General features: G+C 45.4%; 1 long non-coding RNA gene across 2 annotated transcripts; it reads right to left on the bottom strand.

Moving 5' to 3' along the window:
• Positions 1-6,299: 6,299 nt before the first annotated feature.
• LOC144174312 (uncharacterized) lies at positions 6,300-26,168 on the bottom strand. 2 transcript variants are annotated; one of them, XR_013323457.1, is made up of 3 exons: positions 25,909-26,168; positions 25,363-25,505; positions 6,300-9,412 (listed from the first exon to the last, which is right to left on the bottom strand). It is a non-coding gene; the product is annotated as an uncharacterized LOC144174312 (long non-coding RNA). The 2 variants fall into 2 exon arrangements; XR_013323456.1 differs by having other exon boundaries at positions 6,300-9,415; positions 25,909-26,166.
• Between the last annotated feature and the right edge of the window lie 641 nt (positions 26,169-26,809).

Genomic DNA, 26,809 nt, shown 5'->3' with positions numbered 1-26,809 from the left:
TCAATCCAATCCAATCGAATCCAATCCAATGCCGTTCGCGAATCGCGAGAGAGTGTTATAGCGCCGAAATCGCGCCAACACATGAACGCGAACCGAACGCGGCGAGAGAGGTTGTTGCGAGCGGAGAGAAGGCGAGGAGGACGCGGGGGAGAGGGCGCACCTGTGGCCGACGGTTGAATGAGTCAAGGATATAAAGCGCGTGCGTAACCTTCCATTCTGTGTCGGCTCCGTGGAGCAGTCGGTAAAGTGCCGAGTACCTTGCGTTCCGCCCGCAGAGTCGTGGAATCGAAACCTGGCGCCGGAAGGTATTATTTCTTTATATAGTGTAGGGTGCGGACTACGTAGTGATGCGGACTACGGACGCCAACGCGGGTGACATCGTGAGTTACTAAAATGCTCTGCATTTAAAAAAAAAAAAAAGAGAACCAGTTACATCAAAGTAACATCTTCGGGCATAGGCAGGTGGGGTTTTTTGTGATGCGAGATGCCCACTTTTCGTAAGAGCCTTATTATTCTGCCAGATTGAGATACCGTAAGGTTTCTAAGCTACCTTTAGAAGAATTTATTGATTTTAGCAGGCTCAAAGGAATCGAATTTATGGATAAGTATGGTGCTCTGTATTTCCTGTCCCTTGGAGACTTAAAGTTTGACTGCAGAATATAGAGCTTGAAATCGTCGGAATTGTGGTTCGACTGGTTAAGGCACATTCCCACTGGCAATGCGCCTCGTCGCGCGACGAAAAGCGACGTCGCAAAGCGACGAGCCGGCCGTCGCTTTTCGGCGTTTTGCGACGGCGGAGCAGATCGCTCTCGGTCGCGCGACAGCCCCGCAAAACCGGTAAGCCAATCACGGCCGCGGAGAAGGCTGACGTAGCCGGAAACGAAACGTTTCTTTACATCCGGTATGCAAACGCTGCGGGCGGGCGGGCGAGGACGAGCCCCAGCCGCCACCGCCGCTGGCTCGCTCGTCCGCTTGGCCCGCTATCGCTGTACCCGCCGGGGTCAGGCCGGCAAGCAACTTCCCGTGTGCATCGGTTCTTTGGTCAGTGGCTTCAGCGTACGCGTGCACTATAATCAACGAATAGCGTGGAACTCATCAGTGTGGAGAAGCGTGTATGGATTGTAAAAGCAAGTAACCATCGTATAGAGCTAGGTGGACAGCGAGACGGTAGGTTGACTTGCAGCCTCTTCGTCTATATCGGCGACTGGTAAACACGCGTAGAGTTCGGAGGCGTCAGAACCTTGCGCCTGTGAAAAGAAGCGACATTTGTGGGCCGTGATGCGGGTGTTGTGGCGTGAAAGCAAGCGTGTGCATTTCTTCGTGCAATAATATGTTGAAAAGAGCCTTCGTGAGTTTGTTATTTTCTGCTTCTCCCGCAACCCGCAAATGCTTTCGGCATTGCTCCAGGTTAGTAGCATGTGTTTTAGTTTGATTTCTACCTGCTTTTGTCGCGTAACATACTTTTCTTTGACTTCGAATGGTTGACGCACCAACGAGGTCGTACAAGTCGGGAAGCAGCTGCGCTGAACGCAGTCGCATCATCGCTCATCGCAAGTGCGAACACCACCTCAAGGCCTCATCGCGCGACGCGCGCCGTCGCGCGACGAGACAAATCGCCAGTGGGAATGTGCCTTTAAAATGTTGCGCGACTGCTATGGAGGCCCTGCTATGAGTGCCGGCCCGACGTCCATTCAGGCGTAAGTTCATAGGCTCACTCGTTTCTCCGTTTTAAGGCCCGTTCACACTGCGACGAAAGCGACGAGAATTCTGTCGCTTTGTCGCGCGACGACAAAAATTGGTCCCGACCATTCGCCAAAAACGGTCGTCGCGCGACAAAGCGACGGAATTTCCGTCGCTTTCGCTCGCTTTCGTCGCAAGTGTGAACGGGCCTTTACTGCTTGTGACAGAATGAACATTCTAGCATATACACAATGTTGGAAGAATTGCACGTGAAACTTGAATTAATCCCGTGAACGTATTGGCTCGCAGTGCAATTAACAACTTGATTCTACCTTTTGATGTAGCGGAAGGGAAAGATTCCATTGAAGCAGATTGTGATGGCCTGCGGGGGACGTACGATGATTTAGTGCCTCGTCTTATAGGCTTAACGAGAACAGGCGGCTCAATGGTGCAGGCTGTGTCAGGCAAAAGGAGCTGGTGTAGCAAAAGTGGAAAAAATGGTGTAGCATAAGCGGAAAAGGGTGTTGGGAGGCCTTTACACCCTTTTAGATGCGAAGCATCTCATACTCGGGGCTGTGTCCCTCCCTCCCTTGTTGTTGTCGTCCGCCGTCCGCACTCTACTAAAACCCGCCCGCCGACCGGACGTTGTTGCCAGCATACTCGAGAAACGCGTGCTGGCAACACTGATTTGTTCCGACCGCGACCGACGCTGGACGCTGCCCCTCATGGCTATGCTGGCAACACTTGCAACGCGCCCGGAACTGCTCGGAACAACGACCGTGTTGCGGGCGGGTTTTAGCACGACCGGCTCCGGTCGTGGGTTTTATCGTTGCGGTCTGCTGTGATGCTGCCCAGCACGGCCCAGCACTACAGAACCTAGAAGCGGGTATCGCGCATCAGCCGATCTACAGAAGAAGCCGATCTCCACTGTGCAGCGCCGGAAATGTGCCCATCTTGCTGGTTGCTTTCATCAAACTGCTGCTGAGTGTTCTCCGTGCGATCCTTGTGTGTAGTTGGCTCACCTTGGTGCATTTGGTGCAGCACCGCCACCCGTTTGTGCCAAGGAATCGGAGAGTGGAAGGCGAGCTTTACGCTCCCTGCAAGCTTTCGACATTGGTGCCTGTGCTTCTTCGTGTATTAGCCGGCGTGCTTCCGGCCGTCACTTTTATCTCGTAGTTGTGATGGAATATGCCTAGCAATAGTGACTAATTACTCAGGACTTCTATAACCTCATTCTACTAGAGCCTGCAAGCTCCGCTTCGGTATGTTTGCAGTGTATCAGCTTGTCAAGTCTGTTTGAATTTGTAGTGTATTCTAGCCTGTGGAATCTTTAGTTGTTGCATAATTTGACGTGTGCCAGCATTTGTGTTCAGTTTAGAAGAATCTAAAAAAGCATGTAATCTTAAATTAGTGCGAAGGGTGAACAAAGAAACGGACAATGCATTTTAACTGTACATAGAAGCTCTAGTTACTGCATGTGGCTTGTGCTACCCAGTATGATGCCTGCATCGCTTATTAATTTCAGCAAGGTAGGTACAAAGACATACACAGCCGTAAAGTGCCGCGCTGTTTTATGCTTGTATTTGGCGTTAGGATGAGGCGCTGTTTTATACCAAATCACCCAGGATTGAACTAACAGGATGGACGCTACTTGCAACTGATTTATTTAGGGTATGTCCATCATGTATGAGAAAAGCAATAACAAAAGGCCACAAGCATTCGACCAGAGCACACACAAAAAGAACTTATCTAAGAAGGCACATTCCTTAGAGTAGATTGATAAAGAGGGGTCTCACTCACACATATTGTTCTCCTTCATTTGATACAAACTTCCTTCCGCAATTTTTGTTTATCAATTTGGGTACACAATTACAACCTTTGCAATGAAACAGCCTGGGTAATTTTCTACTGAAAGTGCGTGTTTTGAAATGGTCCCTAATACTTTAGGTCATTTGGCTGATGTAAACTTGACAAGTCAAGGGTGTCTCATCACACACTTAACAAGAAGCTTAGCATGCTTCTTACGACAAACTGTGTGCAAGTGTGCTGAAGAATGGCGCATGCCCACTCGAGGATTGGCAAGGGCAGGGTATTATTAGTGCACACGCACTAGGGAGGCTGACCACGAGATATTCATGCACGTGTCTGGTGCCTCAAAAGCCGAACCCCTCCGACGGAAATGCTTGAGTTTGTGCAAAGCATTTCCAAATTGGCCATTTAAAGAAAAAAAAAACCAAAGGAAGAGCAGCTTATGCTGCGTCTCATTCACACACGCTAAAGACAAGCGGGTTCCATCTGGGCCCACTTAGTAAGGGCTGTAGCTGCACAGGATACACAGAGAACGACAGTAAGGAGAGCAGGGTAGAGCATATATACAGTAGATGCTCATTAAGACAAACTCGAGGAAACCGTAAAATCATGTATTACCAGAAATTTGTTTTAAGCTGAGGTTTTTGCGTTGTGGATGTTACAAGCAAGCAAAAGTGTTGTTCATTCTATTCATGGAGTTCGTCTTAACTGGAGTAGAGGCGTGAAGGTTTGGGAAAAGAGAGCTGAGCACAACCAGTGGTCAATTTACTAAGACAGCAAAGAGGACAGCCGCCGATTGTGAGAAGCGGGGAGCTCAAGCTTAGTTTTCTTACAATATATATATATCCGGGTTCCGGCCTTTGCGGCTTTATTGCCTCGTATTCGTGCAGTGCATTGGCTCTGCAAGCTAAATAGTCTCACGGGTGGACAGGCAAAGTATTTCAACTGATATCAATGCTCAGTGTCACACTCGTCAGTCTGAACAAAAAAAAATCAGAATGATAATCAAACTGCTTCCCCCGCTCAAGCGCTACTAGTCACACACTGAAGTCAAACGACTACCAAATTCTTTTTTTCTATAATGGAGGGTATGTAATTTACAGAGAAAGCATGCTGTGCGCGCCGCTTCAGATTGGGGAAAAAAAAACTTCCACTTAGTCCAAAAAAATTAGATTTACTACTCCTGCGATACACCTTTTTGCAAGGGTGTACAAATATCAAATTTTGTACCGCAAATCACACACGAATAGAAAAAGTGACTGCAGATGGAATAAAATACGTTCAACTGAATATCATTGATTTAGCGTGTTTACAGCTTTGAAAGCAGAGCTCAAAGAGAGAGAAAAGATAAATTGGTTAATCACAACCTGACATGTAGAGTTTGTGCACTGATTTAGAAATGGTACAAAAAAAAAAAAGGTGAATAAGAGACTGGAGCAGTGAAAAAAGTTTGGCACACATTTTCTTGGAGACATGTGGGTTCTTCAACGTGCTCTGAACAGAAGTATATTTGACAGGCTGCAGCCCCTCCAGTCATCGAAATAAGGCCCTTGCTATGCATGACTACTAGGACCAGTATGCTACCGAGGCATAGCCAACAAGTAATAACTCAATTTCTCGTTCATGCCATCCCATTGGCCGGACACTTTTTTCCGGCTTATTAACTTTGCACAGGTAACATTCCACTTCAGTTACTGTACAGCAGAGTTACAATTCTGGCTTTGCTCAAGGTGTTGCTCGCATTAGGCTTTCTTGCAAGGCTTAGTCGTCGTGCAGAGAAGCCGACCCAAACAGGCGTTCGTTGTGGTGAAGCTTGAAGAATTGCATGTTGTATGGCAGAGCAAACTTTTATAGCTCTGTTCGTAAATTTTGAATACCTAGAACGGTAAAATTGCACTTCGGATAGAAGAAGCGTACAGCATAAATCTGCCATTTGCTCTCTATAGTAGCAAAATAGCGTTAATTGAGGTATACATGCGTGGCACCTGTGATATTCAGCCGGACATCACATTTGCAAGCTGGCTTTCCTGACTAAATGTGGCCCTGCCTGAGGCATAATCAAAATAGGAAAAACACAGCATAATTTACGTTAGGTCACTCACATTAGAGGTGCTGTTAGAAGTTTCTAGGCTATTGCGTTCATGTGTTCCAGGGTATCGCATTTTCTCACTACTTACATTTTGAAAGCTCGGTCCATATAAGTTTGGATAACACATTTGCCTTAATCGTGGGTCTCTATTTTGCGATCTTCTGAAAAACGTCTTCAGGATCTGCCATGTGTTCTATAGCTTGATACAACTTAAGGAGCTGTGCGTTCTGTAGGAAACCTTAGCAGGTTATTGATGCAAGCAAAAATTACCAAAAGCACTTTTTGTTCTGTTTTAAATTATGTTTCTGCTAACAAGAAATAGATCCAGTTTAAATTAAAACCATTATGTACTACCCACTGTAACGGCCCAGCGGCTAGGATGTTTCACTGACAGGATCGAAGATGTGGGTTCAATCCCAGCCATGGCAGCCATTTTTCTGGTAGAGGCGAAAAAGAAAACCTGTGTGTAGAGATTTTGCTGCACATTTCAAGGTCCCCAAGTAGTCAAAATTGATCCATAGCCCCCAATATAGTGTGCTTCGAGGTGCATGTGCAGCTTTGGCACACAAGTTGAACAAAGCCTCTCCCACCCTCCCAGACACACAAAAAGGGTATAAGTTTCAGCTGTTGGGGTTGCTCAATTACATAGACCAATATAGGACCTTTACTTTCAGATTTTATAATATTACGACTCAAAAATTTAGTGCTGCTTTGACAGGCCAGTGTTATTTTATTGCAGCCTTTCAGAAGTTAAGGTATTGTTTTCAGCAGTGAGCAAACCATGGTGTACACCAAATATTGCCTTTTCAGACAAAAATAGCAGACAGGTAGGCAACGCTCTTTGTAGCAGTGCAAAGTTGTGCCACCTCTGTAAACATTTCGGTCGAGTTGTTGTCCCAGTCATGTTACGAATGGGAGCTCCTTCAATTTGTAATACTTCCATGGAGGCCTTTCCGGTCAGCTAGTGTACACAGACCAACAGACAGTTCTTGAGTGAAAATTTTCTGTATGCAATTAGTGAAAAATAAAGTAGGTTTGATGACTTGCTTTGCTGCCATATTTTCATTTTAATCTGTTAGGCAGGACCTGGCGATGAAGGTTACTCGTAGGACTGACACTTGGACAAGTAGATACAAACTATATTGAAAAGGTGCAATACAAGAAAAGGAATTGCACTTGTAAATAAATTTTATTTACACAAATGCACTGTACACGCCATTTGTGTGGTTACAATGAGGTGTACAAAACAAAACTATAGGCACCAGAAAGAATAGCAATGGCCATGAGAGGTAAACACGTACCCATTCGAAATGATATCCTGGCATGCTGCAACTGCACTTCACCAACAATAAACATATAATCCATGTGGATTATGTGTATGTCAGGTGAAGAGGATGAATGAAAGGATGTTTCCTTCTGCGCTGTTTTTTTTACTGCGCTGCGGCTAAAACCAGGCTGGCTTCATAGATAGCGACCTTCCCATGGCAGCCGGCGACAATGAGGGCCAGCGTGCTGAAAATTGCTGGGTAGGGACGGCGCACTCCATCAGGTGGTGCTAAATAATCTCCAACCTCACCACCTTCACTTTGCTCACAGAGTGACTGTTGGCACGAAATGCAGTGGCTGTACCAATAACAACCGACCGTTCTAGTTAGTATGTATAGCACCAGTCAGCACCTAGAACACAATGGCTCGTCCAGACCTGACTCTCACCAATGGAAAAGTCAACGTATACAACTAAACCACACGGGTACCACACTTTCTGGCTCGACTACCATGATTAATTTTTGAGCATTCCCATTCATTCAAACATTCATAACCTTTACTAATCTTGGTTCTACATGGAGAAGCTTTCTTTTGGCGTGACGGTCATTTGCGCACATGCGAAATTTGGCAGGAAACGCTTGAGTTTGTGCAAAGCATTTACAAATTGGCCATTTAAAGCAGGGAAATGCCGTCATTCTTGCGCGGAAGCATAACAATTTTCCAGCTGCAGGAGCACTAGTTGATCCAAACTTCTTCAGGGGCTGCGGCTCTTTCACATAAACTGTGCCACTCGTGTAGCACCGTCCTCAAGGTGGCTCGCCAGCCCTACAAATGGCAAAGTTTGGTATACGAGAGTTGGCCCTGGTCAGGGCCGGCGATGAGAACCGTACACATAGTTATCTTCGTGATATCTTTTTGATTGAACCACGCCCGTATACCAAAGCGATAAGAACCAAACAAAAAGAAAATGCTTTTGCCATGCCACTGCTGGCCTTGCTCAGCTGTATGCAACAGTAAACCATCAGGTTGACTCAAAGTGCAACGCAAGAAAATTGCACAGGATCTCGTCATATTCTAACAGGATGAGAGCGCGACAGCCTCTTTTATGGCTCGGTTTGTTGTCGAGCGTTCCGCCAATGCCGCCTATAGCCTACAATCCTGACAGTGCACTCGGTGCAGCCACTCATTACAGAATCACCATCCATGCTGCTGCGGCACTGCCTCGACTGAAGCAGAGGGCCAACAAAGACTGCGGTAGCAATTTATTTGAATGCACATTTATTTTTGTGTTGCATGTTTTACGGAGCGTGTTGCAAGGAAATCGGAATTGAGCAAGCGCCAAATGTTTCTTCTTCTGCAGCAGTATATGCAACAGTGCACACCAAGTGCTTCTTGTTTCTTTCTTTCTGGTCCACGCCATGGAACAACCATCCATGGAATTCCATGGATGTGCGCACCATTCTGTGACGTGGAATGTTAGGAATGCATTAGGAAATTGTCAGCTGTTGTGGACGCTTTTTGCAGACAATATCCGAATGTGCATTCTGTGGACACCGACCGGGTGCAAGTGTTTCGCAACATAGCAAGTAATATTTTCGCATTTAGAAAGCGATTCACTGAAGCACACTGTCGAGCCCACAGGTGTACTTGGCGCAGTGTCAATGAGCCTATAAGAAGTGCAACAAACTGAGGAGGAGGCAAAATACCATTGACAACAGGCCAGACAAATAGCTCACAATGCTTCAATGGGGATCACAAGCAGCACAAGCTGGAGCACTGGCATAGGAAAGAACTAAAAAAGGCCAAACAAGGAGAAAAAAAAAAAAAAACATTTGGCATCAGCGAGCATGGGAGGTCACTGTATATAAAGTCGGTCGGAGCAAAACTGTTTTTAATAAACCCCCTCTCAATTTTTTTTGAACTCATTCCTCACTCCACCGCTGTCATTAAAACAAATGCACGAGGTGTGCATTTCTAGAGCAGCCGTTTTTCTTATGAAAGAAAACAAAATTGCCTTCGTGCGCAAAGTCTTAGACAACATTAATGCACCAACTGGTTTAATTAGCCGATAGTCTGCAACTATGGTATGCATTACAGCTAAAGTATGGCTTCCGTGCATTAACCTACAAATTTTAACTGCTGTACGGAAAAAAAAGCAAGCTTCATTAAATATATGTGCTGACAGCAATGTAAACTTAAAATTCCTTATAACAGAGCTAGAAATTCTTTCAGAGCTAAAATGATAAAATGCAGTGCTGAATGATGCAAGGCACCACGAAGTACTGTCATATGTACACGCAAAAAAAAAAGTTTAGCAGTGTCAGTAACTCTTCGTAAAACTTTTCTTTGTGCCCCTTGGCAGGGCATGAGCAAAAATGTCACTGAATTGCTCCACAACAATCGCTTTCTTCTTGTTGCTCTGCAAAAGCCATGGCTCCAGTCCACCGCTCAAACAGATGAGACACTCTACCCTGCTGACCACGAATAAAACTTCTTGGCTCGTTCCAGGGACACAACACCAGTGGTACCAATCTGCACCAAGTTTGTTGCTACCTGGCTTGTGGCTCCCTGCTGGCAAAAGAAAAAAAAAAATGTGCAGTGGGAGTTAGACAAGGGATTGCAGGGGGAAAAAAATCAATTTCTCCTTTTAAAGGATTGCAGGACACACTGCGATTTCACGTATGCATTAGCAAACACACATGCACTCCTTAATGGAGGCTTCATGTCAATGAGGCATGGGTGACATAACATTGCCCCTTTGGAAGGGAGGTGTGTTCTCTTCATCTTGCTGGATGGCATGGCCAGCATGACAAGGATGGCAAGATCCGAGGGAAGGAATGATGATGTGGAACAGAAACAGCGGCATTCTACTTATTTGTAACTGTCGCACATAAGAAGCTGCACCACTTCATGACTCTTACATTAGTGAGGTCCACATCTTCTTGTAAGCACACTTGTGATCCCGACCATTGTTCCCCACCCTCTCCTTAGCGGGGTGCGGCTCCTCCCCCGAGTCAGTGGCGGCTTTGACGACGGTGTGTAGTGATGCAAGTAGTACGGATAAATTTTAGCCCAAGCTTTGCAGGTGCCCTACCTTATCAAATCGCACCTGTTATTTTGTCAAATTGTGGAGTCAATGGGCATGGAACAAAAAAGTGACGTGCAAGACAGAAAAAAAGAGTGTAACAATGTTAGACCACACAGAAAACACAGTGCAGTAGAAACAAAGGACAAGGTGAGGCTGGGGCAAGAGCTAACTTTTGACAAATGCTTTATCACAGGACCTGCGCTTATAAAAACATCTGGCTCATAATAGGAGAGAAAGAAAGGAAAACATCAAAATGAACAACGAAAGATGAGACAAAAACCACCACGCGCCGCCTACGCCAAGAAATAAATCTCTAGCTTTCATAAAGCCATAGATGGTCTATTGATGCGTTGATCACCAGAACATGCCATCTCAGCTGCTTCCACAAGTTCTTTCGTCAGTCCAGACTGGTGGTAATGCAAAGCAATCATCTCGTCGTGCAGGGGATAACACGGGTATCCCAATACGCACTTTTTACAATGGGCAGCCCGCTGGCCGTCAGTGGCAATGCTGCTTACTTTATTCTTGTACTCTTAAATGGACATTCAAATATCTGCTTGTTTGGCCAGTATAGTCGCTGCCATATGAGAGTGAAATTTTGTAGACAGCATGATGCCCACAGCGTACCAGCTTAGAGCAGACCGGTTTTTGCACACGGGTTAGGCAGGTTAACCTGCACAAGCCCAAAAGCCTATTTGGGGCTGTGAACAAGACACTGATCCCACTAACAGCCACCTGGCTGCCCATTGTAAAATGTGTGTATCGGGAAACCTTTGTTATCCCACGTACGACCAGACAATTGCTTTGCATTACCACTGCTCTGGGCTGATGAGAAACTTGTGGAAGCAAGTGAGATAGCATGTTCTGGTGATCAGTGTGTCCGTAGACTGTCTGTGGCTTTATCAAAGCCAGAGCTTGATTTGCTGGTGTAGGCGGCATGTGGCGGGTTTCGTCTCATCTTTTGTTGTTTATTTATTTTTTATTTTCTCCTCTTACGAGCCAGATGTCTTTATATGTGCTGGCCCTGCAATAAAGCATTTGTTGAAACCTTGCACTTGTCCCGTCCTCGACTTATTCTGTTTTTACTGCGCTATGTTTCTCGTGAGAGTATGAACCAACACGCCTAAACATTTTCCCTTCTGTTAGACCGCATCCAGGGCATAACAAAAGTTCACAGAGCGAAAGAATGTTAAGTGAGCAAACGAGCTTTTCTAGGCAATGCCCAGGGGCGTCGGGTATGCTAGGTACAGCAGTTGCTGCAAGAACCAATGGAGAGTGCAGTAACTGCACAGAGACGGCAGTAAGAGGAGGAGGCTAGGGTATATATAGTCAGGATCCAGCTTACATGGCCTTATCGTCTGGTGGTAGGGCAGCGTATCGCCTTTATCACCTTCCAATAGTTTCAGGGAGAGAGGCCATGTAATTCAGCTGATATTAGTGCTCATCATCACGCTTTTAGAACTTCGCAGAGTAAACAATGCCAAGGTCATCATGAAGTGTTGAACCCAGAATAGTGGCTCAACTAGTTGCACAAAACAAGATAAGTAACAGTCACTAAGCGGTGCTTAGCATGCTACACATGCCCTAAGCAGTGCTTAGTGACTGTTCGAGCGCTACCACATTGATTCACATTAGGTAAACAAATTTTTCTCATCCGGCATGCATTGCATTCTGTAAGCATATATGCTGGTGCATGTATATATGTGTGCCAGCATATGTTGTATACATATGCACTAGTGGCATAGACAAGATACATAAACTTGTGTATAGCTTCCTAGCCAATGCATTTTGGCCTTGGCAACTACAACACCACCTGAAGGTAAGACTAGCCAGATGAAATTGTGGTGGAGGACCTCCTGACGTTTGTACTGTGGATACAGGAAAATTTTGATATAGTCAGGTACACATCACATTTTCTGATAAAATGTGGCACTCCCCAGCATTCAGCTGAGCGACAGTGGGGTGCTGGTACTGGATGAATTGCATGGACATTGGAACGTAACGAAACCCTGCAGTGTACGAGTATAGCATTCCAGGTTACTCCATGTGAAGTAATACGTGATAGCTTAAGCAAAAAGCACCATATTCGTTTGGTCGTGCAAATCAACCAATGTGTAAGCAAGGTGCTCACTCCATGTTCCAAAACATGCAAACGTCTGTTGCAATCACGTCCTGTCTATTATGTTCGGCTATTAAGCACGCTTTCAGTGTTTAATGAACTTCTTATTTTCGCTACACACGCCCATTGAACGTCCGCACCACAACCAGCGAGTGTCGCCCTCGCCTTACCGCGGTCCAATAGGATCATACGTTAACACTAATTTACTCGTAAATTTTAACCCCATAAAAATCATATTTAATCAAATTTAAATGTTTAGAGAATAATATTCGATCACTGACTGATTCGCACAATCGTTACTCGCAAGACATCCAATCGTCATCGCATCGTCACTGCAAGTTCTTGATCCGAATATCGGCACATCGTAACGGTCATTCTACGTAGTTTTTAACGAAATCGATGCCACAAGGCAAGTTACACTGACTGCAAATCATGCCCGAACATCCAAGGAGTACTATAAAAACAACGGCGCAACCGCAAACAGTAGGGCTCTTTGATTTCCAGTCTCGGACTCGCCACGGACTCCCCGAGAAGCAGTCCGGCATTTGATTTTCCCATGTATCCCTTTGACTTCGGGGAATTCTCGGACTACCCGCGGACTACCCACGGTGAGTCCGAGGCTGTAAATCGAAGAGCCCCAATGAAGCAACCAAGTTACAGCCACGGGACGTGCGACAAAGCCGGTAAGCAGTTCGGCCTCTTCCACTGGCTAATATTAGTACTTTACACAGGTTAACTGTACAGAACCGCTAGGCTCCGAAGCTTTTCCGGCTTCGGGTGCGTCACGTAAGCTCAAAAACAGAGTAATATAGACCGTAACTAAGGAATAAGCGGTATTTGAGTTCGATAACTCAATTGCCGTAAGCATACATGGGCGCCGCCATCTTGAATGTTTGTTTGCATCAATGTTACCAGACCAGCATCGACATTTCGCTAAATTTAGCGGCCACTTACAATTATTGCGATCTGAGTACTCGTTAAGCTTCAAAAGAAAGCAAATTTGAAATTGTAATAGAGAAAGCCAAAATAGCATGGTATCAATCCACAAAAACGCTAAATCCGCTGTAGCAAATCATGGTGCATGAATGTGCTTGTAGCAGAAGCAACAGCATGGTAGATTGGCAGCAAATTTTAAAGGTTAAGTCTCCTGCCACGCGCGTGGCACGAGCTGCGCCCCCCTGGCAACAGCTGCTGCCACGCAGAAGTGACGTCAAGCTAAAGTAATCACGTGACTTCCTGTGACGTCACAAAACAAACGTCATATTTACGTCATTTGATCATGCCACTTTTTTGTGTTGACGACGGCAGCCGGGTGTTCGCGTCTTGTGTCCCGATGTTCTCCGCCCGTGGTTCGAATGGCAGGCCTGACGCATCGTTACGTCCTTATCTCCCTGTACAGCGGCTGCCTCGCGGCGCTTTTTTTCTTGTTTGGAGGTGTGCTTGTAATTATTTAGATTGGGTATTTTTTGTGAACTTGCTGTTGCACGTCTTGGTAAGCCTAACGCATTGTTTTCTGCACGCTGCTTCGCCCCGCTTTTTACATGCTCCTAGAACTGTACTGTTGTCGTTTAATATTTTGTAAGCTTCACGCTGTTTTGCAGTTCGCGTGCTATTTGCTTTACGCGCCTGCATTTGTTGTCTACTTGTGCCTCGCTTCTTCCATGCCAAGCCTTGTGTTCTGATTCTGGAGTGGTGGCTCAATTATAAAACGTAGGGATCAGTATTTTCCATCGCGTAAGCTTCACGTTGTTTTGCAGTTCGCGTGCTATTTGCTTTACGCGCCTGCATTTGTTGTCTACTTGTGCCTCGCTTCTTCCATGCCAAGCCTTGTGTTCTGATTCTGGAGTGGTGGCTCAATTATAAAACGTAGGGATCAGTATTTTCCATCGCGTCGCGCCGTAGCGAGCGACGTAGTGTCAGCGTGTGCACGAATCGAGTGTCGTCAGGTAGCGCACGGCATCATCGAACGCAATCCGATCTCGCATGTAGCTTCTGCAATTTTTCCCCCGGGGCAGTAGTACTGTCGCCGAGAAATGTATCCTGACTATTCCACAGAAACGATCTGTGCACGTAGCGCTGCAGAATCCGTGCAGGGAGCGCAGTTGCACTTCCGTGGGTGGAGCCCAACTGCCCGTCCAAAGATATATCTATTCAAGATACCACTGAAACCATTCGCTGACTGGCTGGCTTCTTGTGCAAGGAGGCTCAAGCTCCAACTGTGCAAGCATGGGAGAAGTGCAGCCGATAAGATCGCCGTGTGAGCCAAGTTTGGAACTTCTGCTAATAGTCCTTTAAAAGTCGTGTGCATAAGGTTAACAAGTGAAAATTCAGTTATTGTTCATCTATGCTCAGATTTGTTGCTTAGTACCATTGTGCTTTCAACTTAGGAAGTCTTAATGGAATGATAGGCAAGGCTTAAAATTACTGCTTGGCTCCTATTTCCCTTTCCTTCGCTCCAGTACCTTTTGCCTCCTCTAACCTGGTTAGGCAACAGAACTTCCTCCTGCATCTGCTTTGAGTATGTATTTTGATAGGCTCGTTCCTTCTTTACTCTTGTGTTTGGCTTGGTTGGAATTGAACATAACCAGGCACAATACTTTCATTCACTCTCAGCAGGATGGGCTAATGATGATGAGAGCTTATCTCGGAGGCTTGCAGTCTTTGCACAAATTCCAAGTGGCTGTGACATATATGCCCATCCCAAGCACTCTGCGGAGTTCAACTTGACACTAATGCTTGTATTCGCAACTGGTGAAGCGTGCTTAAGCGTCTACTGTCAAAGCCTTTGGGGTAGTGAACAGGAAGAGTTTCCAATTGTGAGGGGAAGTTTCACATTCTATTGCTTTTTAACTCCGCACTGTGTAAACTGTTTTGGAAAATTGCTCAAGTGAATTTACTTAGTGGTAAGGGGCTTTATAAAATGTCCCAACAATGATGCAAGTCTCGTCAGAAGCCAGCTGCTAGAAAACACATTCACAGGTTGTGTGTTGTGTGCCCATTAGCTGTTTCTTTTTCTTCCACAAAACGGGCACTTAAACAATCCTTTAAGCCAACAGGCGTAAAAAATAGTTCATCAAGTACAACTTCGGGGTAATGGTTGGTGTCGAACGTGACATTGCCCACTCCCAAGAGTACTTCTTAATTCCTTGTGCAAGAACTGGAGCCAAGGCCACGTGCGTAGATGTGAATGTCTGTCGGTGTTTGTGAAAGTTGCAGTACAGCTGGAAGGTGTATGGATCATGGGTGGCTTTAACAATAAAATGACTGCTGAACGTACTTTTGCTCTGGTATCAATGAGCAGCATGTGAGCATTGATAAGTGCTTCACTGTTGACATTTTTGTTACACAAAAGCAGGCCATGTTAAGGCCCCCTGGCAAATATTCATGAAAAACACTGGACCAAAAAGCTGCCAACACATGGAAACCATGTTGATCACAGCACCTTTCCTAGTACTTCAGTACCGTTTATCAGTGCTGTGTTTTTTCCCCCCAGCTAGTAAACTATCCCAGCATTGCACCTTAAGCCAGAAATCAAACACTTGCTTGTCAATGACAAGTGATCTGCCAAACTTCCGTGTCTATGCAAAAAGTGAGTAGCTCTACTTTCTCTGCACTGTTTGTGCTGTGAAGTTCCATTTCTAAACAAAATGCCAGGGTTCTTCTGGAAGATGCACAGCATTAAAACCTCAAAAAAAAAGGAATAAGCACGCGATACTTTCTTGCACTACACTAGAGCCCTGCGGGAAAGCGAAACCAGCAAGTGATCTTTTTCTACAAAGCGCTGCAGAGGAGCCAAGAAAAATATTCCTTTTTGCGGACACCAAAGCTACGCTGGAAAGCCAAAATGTGTGGTGTCTGTTAATGCAGATTAGCTGCAAGACGGGCATGTTCACGCAAAGATTTATGAACCAGGCTGGCGGGGTAACAAAATCATTGAATGAGGTTACAACAAAATGTGTTATGAAAAATGATATAATACTGTTTGCTATAAATAGCAATTAAAGGTATAAAATGGTTCTGACACCAATTAAATGGCCTGTTGGAAATCATTGGCAAGACCTAAAGAGCAACATTTCATACAGCTGCAATTGAGAAATAGTAAAGCGTGGTTGGGGCCTGAATTCAGCAGGCATGCTCCAGCTGAGAATGTATAATTGCAGAGCAAAACAATTATAAAGGCCTAGGGAAAAGGTGAGCTTAGTTGAGTTTACCACAAAGGTATTTGGTAGAGAGAATAGTTACAAAAATAAAGAAGCAACATGGGAAGCTTTATTTTCCCTGATTGAAGTTTATCAGCACTGAGCTTCATGTTCTGCATGTCCCATTGAAGAATGTTACACCTGCATGCACTCGGCACATCACATTTTACGGTATAACACAGTTTACTTCGAACATAGGTAAATAAGAGAATATTGCATAAGCAGTTCATTTATACGTGAAATAGAAACAGCAGGGTTTTTAAAACGAAGCCCGTAAGTGTGCTGAATGAAAGGGACCAATGATGAGTTTATGTTGTCACTAATAACAAATTTCAACGACCTTGTCAGAAACAAACCCCTTCCATGGAGGGACTGTGTGTAATCAAGATTTTTTTGATAAAAGGTTGTAAATGCCCTGTAAATGTATGTCAAAAGGTATTTTAACGCCCTAGTCGTGGCCTGTGAGTCATCGGCGCTTTTTTCTGGTGTTTAGATGATCAAGGGCTGTTGTACGGGATCCACCTTCTCTTCTCACTTTGGTCACCATCTTTCTTAGTCACTGCATTCATGTGCTTGGTCAGGGAGCTAGCAAGCGAGGACGACAGTCGGCACAAACTATCAGCTGAGTTCCTTCAGGCTGGGACAATTGCTGGAGAGGCTAAACAATGTTTTTAAAATCCCTGAGAGCTTTCACTTTTTGTTTTGTTAAAGAATATTTAGGCAACCCTTCAACTGTCCGAAATAACAAAAATGACTATTGTGCCCGTTAAATAGTTAATCTACGCACAGTGAACGATGGCACAAAATCTATCAATGCGAACCTACCCTTTGAACCTGCTTAATATTTAGCAGAGACTCACTCCATTCATTAGCTGTTTTATGGCACTGTGGGTGGGCTACTGGTTTCCACCTATGGAGCCTGTGGGCCGCACTAGTTTCCAGTCGTCCTGGCAAATGTTTTTGGAGACTAGCACTACCCTGCAGTGTACGAGCCATGGATTCCTTGGGTTGGCCATGTGAAATTCTAGTGAATCGTTACAAGCCACCAAAGAAAGTGAACATTTGTTTATCGACCACTGTTTTGTGGCCATGAAAAGTTTCGTTCATTAATTAAAAAGACTAACAAATGAGATCAATTTTATTGCAAACTTCAAACAAATAACTGGTATTACAGAAAATGTGTAAAGCAGCTGGAGCTCCATGGCCACTTTCCAGCTATTTCTCCATGCCATCAGAGAATCTTGTTTGTGCGACTAACAGATACCGACCTATTCCACTGCAAAGAAACATAACTGGGCGATTGCAGTGGGGCCTCTAGTTCCGTTTGATCATATCACTTGAGTGTTTACGTACAGTTAACATACTGATGACTGTGTTTATAGTGCATGCACATATAACATCAATGTAGTTTGAAATTGGGATCTTTTTCACCATTTCTTTTTGTTAAATTCGCCCCATGACAGCCTTGACCTTTGCCTATCAATTACATTTGCAGCATGTTCGCTGCTTATACCTGTTTACACAAACAATCCGTAGATGCCTTCACGTTCCAGGCACATCTTAAGATTCTCTTTGACGTTGCTTATTGAGCCTGTGCAGAACCCATAGGTTTTCATATGCTGGAGGGCATGTAGGTGTATTAGACATGATGGCCGGCCAAGCGTACACCGTTCCTATTGCCGTCTCTACAGCCTCTTCTCTGACCCTATCGTCTGGGTGTGTGTCCTGAATTAACTTCCTTTGCATGAGGGACTCAGTCAAGTCTGGCCAACATAGCGTACACCACGGTACAGTGAGACGTGAAAGTTATACCAGTGCAGTGGCTATGAGATGAAGCGTCTAGCTAGTCTACCTTTTGAAGGTCGCAGGTCCTAAACTGTTGTAGAATCATGTATCCTACTACGAAATATTTGGTTTCTACTAGGAAATCTTTTTAAGCGCTGAATATCACGCAATTATGATCCTTGTGGCGCATGCTCACAAGACTTTTCTGCTCATAAAACGTATCGTGGGTGTAAAACAAATTTTAAGCTACAATTTCGCCCACTAGAAAATAAGAACTTCCCCATTTTCGAGTTTTCCTTGCTAATATTTCAGAAGAGGAGATCTACTGTAGTGGTACGTACGTGGTACATGTGTGGGGACACCAAAGATTACCTTTCCTATTCTCGGCGCAATTGTCTGTAATTGTAATGCGCACATGTGCCTAGTAAAAAACGGTTGCCGCCACTACCCTTCGTCCTCGGCACTGTACATTCTGATTATCTTTTGGCGCTGCTAAGTTGTCTTCATTTCGAGAACACACACCGCGATTTCAGGTCGCCTATTTAAGCATTCTGGACTTGCCGTGGTGCAAACTGTTGATAGCAGATGCCGCCGCGCCGACATGCGTCGGAAGGTTCACAGAATTACGCTCGGACGGTGTCTTTTCTTGTGTGGAACGTAGCTTGTTCGAACGAGGCCAGTCGGCTGTGCGATGTCGTCTCACGTACGCTGAAACTGTACGCAGGTACCATCGGCGTACACCAAGCAGAACCAAGCGGTCACAGGTCAACATTACTCGAGAGCGGCTATTTTGCTGCGGTCTGGAAAGGCTGGCTGGGTCCCCACGCAATACATAATCACAAGCAACTTTCTCACGTTTTCAGATAGTGCTTCTAACAATATGAACTCCGGTTTATCTACGTTGTCGGCCCGAGAAAATCTGAGCTTCGTCACGCTTTCGGATACGCGACTCCATGTGCGCGATACGGCAGCTGGCAGCAGCAGCAGCATCGCCGGCTGCTCCCGCAAGAACAAAAATTGTTTGTTTAGAAAAGTTTTAGCAGTTCAGTGGTGCGTTATTTTGTACTGCAAATAAAAAAAATGTGTATTTCGGTCTACACTACACAAAATAATGACAATTATTAATGTTATGACGTCATTATGACGTCACGCGTGGCAGCAGCCGTTGCCAGGGGGGCGTAGCTGCTACCACGCGCGTGGCAGGAGACGCTGCCAATTTTAAATGCATACAAGCAGATTTGTATACAGTGTTCGAACAAATCTCTTGTTAAGTATTGGTGACAACATATTGTTAATTAGGTACGCTGTCTTTCGGTGGGTAAGCGCGCTTTTTTCCGTCATGCCGCTGCTGCTGACTGTGTGGCTTGCTGCTAGTTTTCTTTCAAGAAAGCCCCGCATTTATACGTTCCTTTCTGTGTGACCAGCCATTGGTAACAGACACGTTTTCACCGTCTTTTTCATGTGGTGCAAGCCATGTTCCATCAGGTGTATGTGACACCTGAGGTAAGCTTCCACAAATTTCTGTTCTCCAAACGGGTGAAATAGAACAAGCTATGAATCTGACAAAAAAAAAAAAAGAAAGAAAAGCGGCGGGCAACCAAGAATAGCTTGTCTTTTTTTCTTTTGGTTCAGAAACAGCGATTTCTTGTGTATGGTTGGAGCATTGTTGGAAAAATACACTAGCACACTGGAGTCCAGCCTGATGATACCTTTGCCCTCTGTGCACATAAAGCTGAAGTATCATTCGAAAACTCGGAATGCAAAATAAATGTGCTGAATACTGTCGGCAGACCAAGTGTGTTTTGTTCTTCAATTGCAGTGAGCTGTTTACGGTGTGTGATTCTGAGATTATTGGTAGCAGCATATCTGCATTGGTTGCGCTAAAAGTAAACATGATACAAAACTAAGATACTGCAAACTTTTCTGAACACTGCGCTAGGAATAATCATCAAAGAAAAAAAGACAGCTCAAGAATACGATACTCCCTAATGCAAAATTTTGAGCGCAGTGCGAACTGCAGTCTTCTCGGTGACAGCGTGTAGCTGCTGTGTCTCAGGAAGTGATCGTGTCATTAGTGAACAGTGAACACACGACGCAGACGCTACTCTGGCGTTTTCTCACAGCGCCTCGGTGCCACTGAGCATGTTTCGCGTGGCCTCTGCGTACTGCCCTCCCTTTCACACTTTCATTTTACTTCCCTCCTCCGCCTTCCTGCTTGCTCTATCTCATTTATCTCCAGTGCCCTCCTCTTCGTTCGGTTACAACAAAGTCGACGGCCACACGAAACCACAGGAGTCAAGCGGGCACTTAAAGCTAACTGCATTCAAAATTTCGATCTCTTGAAAACACCATTTCCGTATAGTCTGCTGAAAAAGAAAGCAAAGATGCAAAATACAACGGCTGAAATACGCGTGTGGATGCCGCAAGCGGTCAGCAAAAACCAGCGATTTTTAAACCGAAATCGAGGAGAGCGTGGCCATTAAAATGACATTGCAGCCATCCAGCGAGCGGCCGGACGGTGTACGGGGCAGCAAACGGGTGAAGTGTTCGCAGCAGAGCTTGACCGGTTCTCTAGCTGCATGGCTGGCCAGAGGAAGAAGCCACCGTCAGCTGGAGCGTCACAGGCGTGTCATGGCTGTTTACACAACTGCCGGCAGGTGCAGCGTGGTCTACGGTGGAGCTTTTTTAAACGCTTCTGACTGTTTAACGAGGCAGTTCACGGGGCTACCACTCGTGTCCCAGCTGATGTGGGGGTACTTACTAGACATTAAAATAAATTTGGTCGAGGTGAAATTTGAGTGCAGTTGGCCACTTAAGAGGTGCGCTCTAAAAAAGAAGTGGCAAGCAGATTGCCTTAGCAAGCTGCGTTGCAAAGAAATTATTTCTGTAGCTGAACAGTTCTGAAATTTGGTTGGTTCTGAAGTTTGTTCAATCTATCCCAGTCAGGAAGAGTATGATATACAGCTGTATAACTCCAGCCCTTTTTCATTTTTAAAAAGTGTTTTTCCCTGTTTTTCCTTACATTTCTTTTTTGCTGCTGCAGCAGCGCTGGGAGCATGAGCATGCAAGACAGAATGTAAAAAGTGGTATGGTCACGACACCTTTCACTTGCATTACAAATTTCCTGATCCACTTTACTCGAAGTAGTAGAATAATTACGTGAAGCATCAGTTTTACAGTTAAAAAATGGGCAAAAGAAGCAAGTCCACCACGGGTATAAACATTTAAAAAAATGAGATGTCTATTTATATGTTGTATTAGCTGGCGCAGAATCTAGCAGTACACCCTATGTCGAACCACATTCCATACCGAGACACGGTGCTAGTAACTATAATACCTTCGACAAACACCACGTAAACTGATAGGTTCGCCTGGTGCACTGTCGAGGCACAAGTCATGAGGTCCCCAGACAGCTCTGATGAATACCGCGCAATCTGATGGCTTCAGCTGGGAGGTTATGGAGCCCTGCAGTGTTGTGGAGCCACCACGGACTTGCTTTCGTTTTGTATGTTATTTCTCCTTGTAAGCCATGCTCCATGTGTACCCAGGGAATATAGTGGCTCTTCACTGCTTATAACACTAAATATTTATCCTCATGGAGCAGATAAAGTTTGCAGCTCTAATACAGAAATAAAAGTTGGCTCTGCCACATGACATGCAAACTTCCAAGCTTCACTGCATGGCATTTTCTTTAGTGTTAGCTTTTTTGGCACGACGCCGAAGCCATGCAAGAAAGCCTACCACAAAAGCCTTGCACAAGAGTGGAACTCTGGCAGCCAATGTTGGCTGAGGTGCAAGGCTACCTGGGCAAAATTTATAAACTGGAAAGAAGTTGTCCATCAATATGGTGGTATGAGTGAGAAATCAAGGTTTATTACTTGCTGGAAATGCTTGCATTAAAGCAAAGGTCATACCAACCACTAACGTACCTAACCTCTTTTCAATGCCTGGAGCAAGCCATTCAAATGCAGTCGACTCTTGATCATCACCTAATTGGAATTTTCGGGTAATTGGAAGCAATGCTCTGGTCCCACCAATGTTACATTCAATTCAGTAGAAGAAATTGCTTAGTAATTTAAAGCTGAAACCCAATTTTTCGATTAATTGAAAGTTATTTCGAATAAAAAGCATCAAGGTGAACGTCACATTTTGATAAAATTGGAAATTTTAAAGCGTCAAAACACCGCCGTGTCCTGCAATGTTGGCACCATCACAACCGAGGCAGCGCATAGCTGATAAAGCAGCCGGTCACTTGAGACTTGTGCCAGTGTAAGCATCTCTCTTTTGAGGCCCTCAACCTTCTTTGTTGCGCACAGCTCCGTGCAACAGTTTGCGTGGTGAAAGCTTCAGGCTTCGATTTTCACCACAAGTCTGAACTATCACGGCAAGCTGTGTCACATTCGAATAGGCAACAAAACAAAACCAAGAAGATAAGATTGTTGCGGACCAATAGCAATGCGCTATTGTGCCTTCTGTTTTTTTGTTGCGGACTTTGTACTAATGGTAGCCAACTGTATAATTTCTCTGGTCACAACATGTTGAGGAAACCGCATTTTCCACGGCAGGGTGTGCCAAATTTCATTCGGCTGCCTTGCCATACTGTCTTAATCTTCTAAGTGGCAACCACACGCAGCAACAGCGAGAAGCGACGTGAAAACTGTAACTCAATGGGTACACCAAACAGATAGCACGAGTGACAGCAACAAGTGAAAAAAAAATGATCAAACTGCCGCCAATGCCCTGCGTTGTCGTCATTCGTCGCTGCTGCTCACTTGTGGGCTGCTTCTGTCCAGCAAAAAGCAAGCGGCGGCATCAGCCCATCGCCTTCTGCTGTCGACTCCCTTAGCAACCTGGTTATAAACATTTTCGCTTGTCACCGTCATCCACACTACCAGTTTGCTGTACCCATTGAGTTACGTTTTGCCGTCGCTGCATTTGGTTGCCGTTTACTTGCCATTTTTTGTACCATTTTCCTATCGATACATAAATATTCTAATGCCTCAGGTCCTGACGACTGCCTAAGATATCTTTTTTTTTTTGTTTTAAAAACTCTATAAACAATGAAAAAGATATCTGTATTCGAATATATTTGATTCATTCAATCCAGTCAGTTTTTGCATTTGTATTTTATGCACAGTTCGAAATTTCCTGTTTGCACATCTCTAGTTAACATGTTATGCAAGATTAAATGAATGAACAAGCTGACTAATTGTTCAAACTTTCTAGGGAATGTGAGAGAAGTTGAAAAAACGAATGTACACAGAGAACGAAATCTCACTGGTAATAATCGTGTGTAGAAGCCAGGGTCGGAGCAAAAAAAAAGAAGAAATGCCAAAAGCAGATATCTAACGCACAGTAAATGCCCACAACGAAGTAACTTGTGATGCTTCCATGTGAAGGAAGAAAAAGAGCAGGCTCAGAGGAGGTTGGCACTGGACAACTTCTTCTGAGCCTGCTCTTTCCGTTGTGGGCATCAATTTCCTGACTACCTGTGATTTTGTACCCCTTCTCTCTCTTCTACCGTCTTATCTTTTCTTCATATGCTGCATGGCCAAAATATGAAGTAAAAAAAAAAAAGAGGTTCGCAGAGGATGGTACATGAAAATTCTAGTTGAAAGCTGTAGGATAAAGCGAACAGCAATAGGGATCCTGCGGTTATTGCCATTTTAACCTCTCGTCATGGCAAACAAAAAGTCAGAAAAATCAGATGGTGAATGGCTTCAGCATATTAATCAGATGTCGTTATACAGTGGCACAATAGGGTGGATGGCAGCGCCACTGACGTGTCTGAATGATTGGACAATCTAAAAAATCAGACTGTGACTGTGTACAGGTGCCGTCATAAGTAATTGGAGCACAGGAGCTGTGGCCGAACTTTATCGGAGCGCCGTGTAGCTGCACCGGCGGTAAATGAAAGGACGAAAACACGCATGCGCGCCTGCCAACGGCGATGGCCCATCTATACCTCTCAAACCCCTTTTTAAATTTGGCTTCGAGCATTGCTCGCAGCACAGTGCCGCTCTCGGCGACGGCGCTGATAGCAGAGACGATTCTGGCAGCGTCTCTGGCGCACTTCCAGCTGCCGGAGAAGAGGCGCGCTGTCACGGGAATTTGTAGTGAGTTTTTCGTTCAAATATTTTTACGTGTGTACGCTATCAGCGCCATCGCCGAGACCAGTATGCTGCGAACAATGCTTGAAGCCAGGTTAAAAAAAGTGGTTTGAGAAGTACAGATGGGCTATCGCTGTCGGCAGGCGCGCATGCGTGTTCTCGTGCTTTCATTTACCGCCGGTGCAGCTACATGGCGCTCCGATACAATTCGGCCGCAGCTCCCGTGCTCCACTTATGACGGCACCTGTACGTAAAGATCGAAGTCAAACATTGCTTTCAAGATTCTTTTTTCATCAAAGAATTTGGCATGACCTACTCGTTCGAAAGCACCTTTTGTCGCATGAAAGCTTGCTCACACCTATGACAATGCCACCAAGAAACGAGAGGCCTGAAGAAGACAACACTCAGTGGAGGGGTGTGAGAGAAGAAAACCCAGGGGCAACAAATGGATATGGACAAAGCAAGATAGCAGCAATCGGAAATGCAGCAGGCAGGCCTTAATTCTTGTTCTACAGTGTACACAAATAGGCTCAGGACGATGACTATAGCATGAGCAATGCGAGAAAAATTCTCGTCTAGTGATGTGAGACCGGCCAAAAAGTGCCCCGTGTTAGCGAAAAGTAGCGATTGCTACCTATTCTTCGATTACCTACGAGACTCCTGGAATTTCGAAACCACACTTGCATTGCTTGAGAAAATTTCTGCTGAAGTACAATTACGTTACTAAATTGCAATCTTTAGCAATTCAATAACCTATAAAACGACCATGCTCAGCAACCCTTGTAGTGCAAATATATAGCAATTGAAAAAGAGAAGCAGCTGCATTACGTACACTCAACACCAACTGTCGGGAATCAAACGTGAGTGTGTTAAGTGGGCCCACCACATGTTACACAGTATTTGTTCATTGAAAGCATCAAGTATCTCTATTGTGCTTTCCCTCCAACAGAATAAGTCATGACATGCATTCCGTGAAATAAATTCCATCTCCCAACTCCTGCATACAAACGCTGAAAATTCTCCATTCTGTTTAAAAAAAAATTAGAACAGAAATTGTGAGGACAGGTGCAAATTGTATCGATACACACACATACACACACACACACGCACGCACGCGCGCGCGCCACAAATATATGTGGCTCCGCAACAGAAATATACTTGCACTGCACTGTCTACGAAAAACAGGATCGGGAGCGCAGATTCGGCTAAACACTTACATCCGCAATGAGAACAGTGGCACCCTGTATGCCAAGGCTTGGACAAGCAGTCTCTTGAGGTAGGTCTGGCTCTTAGAAACGGAGCAGGTCACCGATCAGCGACTCGTACACATGCTGGGACTGTGGTGGAAATTTATCAGCCCCTGCAACGAAAGCGCAGTGAGCGGCGTCTTGATGACACATGATACGAAATAAATATCTCCGAAACATTGCTTGCTTTACATTTGTGCTGGCAATCTCAAACCCCTGTTCTGCTTACTACGGCTGTTAACGTAGTAAGCCTCCATGAAATAACTGTCACTAGTGGTAAGCATAGTGACACCACAGAAGATTCTAGCCAACAGTTACGCATATGAGCCTGTAAGTTAAAAAAGAAAAGCATTACGACACTAGCGTGTGTTTCGGGTGTGGTTTCGCAAGAAATGGCACGTAGCTTATCCACTTTGAAATTAGCCTACACTTCTACCACGAACACTAAAGGCAACATCACCTTGTGTGTTTTCTTCTCCGTATGAAAAGGGCGATGTGACAAGTCTAAACACTTACCTCCTCACGACCTTGTTGCTACCACCGACGTTGACGGCCACGAAACCGAGCTAGCGAAGTCTCCGACTTTGCGCCGTCGAAGCTGAGGCGCAGACTGACGTGAGGCTCGGTAGGACCCTAGGAACTTCAGTTGGAGTAAAAGCTGCGATTCCAAACCACGAAGGCGCACAGGCCGTCCGGCCGCTAAGTCGAAACGGTGCCGGAGAAGCAGGGAGAATCACGGCCCGCGCGGATACAGTGCACTGTATCCCACTTTTGCGCATTTCTAGCAAAGAAATGCGCAAAACAATGTTGTCAGCACGGCCAAAGGCCCTCGATTTTTCAGACCAAAGTTGGAGACGTTTTGAGGCAAAAACGACAGCGTTGCCAGCATAGTTTGGTGCGTTTAGGCCGATTTGGCGGCGGTCGCGGGCGGGTTTTAGTCGGATGCGAGGACGAGCCCCAGCCGCCACCGCCGCTGGCTCGCTCGTCCGCTTGGCCCGCTATCGCTGTACCCGCCGGGGTCAGGCCGGCAAGCAACTTCCCGTGTGCATCGGTTCTTTGGTCAGTGGCTTCAGCGTACGCGTGCACTATAATCAACGAATAGCGTGGAACTCATCAGTGTGGAGAAGCGTGTATGGATTGTAAAAGCAAGTAACCATCGTATAGAGCTAGGTGGACAGCGAGACGGTAGGTTGACTTGCAGCCTCTTCGTCTATATCGGCGACTGGTAAACACGCGTAGAGTTCGGAGGCGTCAGAACCTTGCGCCTGTGAAAAGAAGCGACATTTGTGGGCCGTGATGCGGGTGTTGTGGCGTGAAAGCAAGCGTGTGCATTTCTTCGTGCAATAATATGTTGAAAAGAGCCTTCGTGAGTTTGTTATTTTCTGCTTCTCCCGCAACCCGCAAATGCTTTCGGCAT

Source organism: Haemaphysalis longicornis, unplaced genomic scaffold (assembly GCF_048455015.1).
Source record: "Haemaphysalis longicornis isolate Haplotype H1 unplaced genomic scaffold, Haemaphysalis longicornis Haplotype H1 scaffold_3, whole genome shotgun sequence".
Classification (NCBI taxonomy): domain Eukaryota; kingdom Metazoa; phylum Arthropoda; class Arachnida; order Ixodida; family Ixodidae; genus Haemaphysalis; species Haemaphysalis longicornis.
Note: the sequence above shows the minus strand (reverse complement) of the source record. Positions and strands in the feature narration are given on the sequence as shown.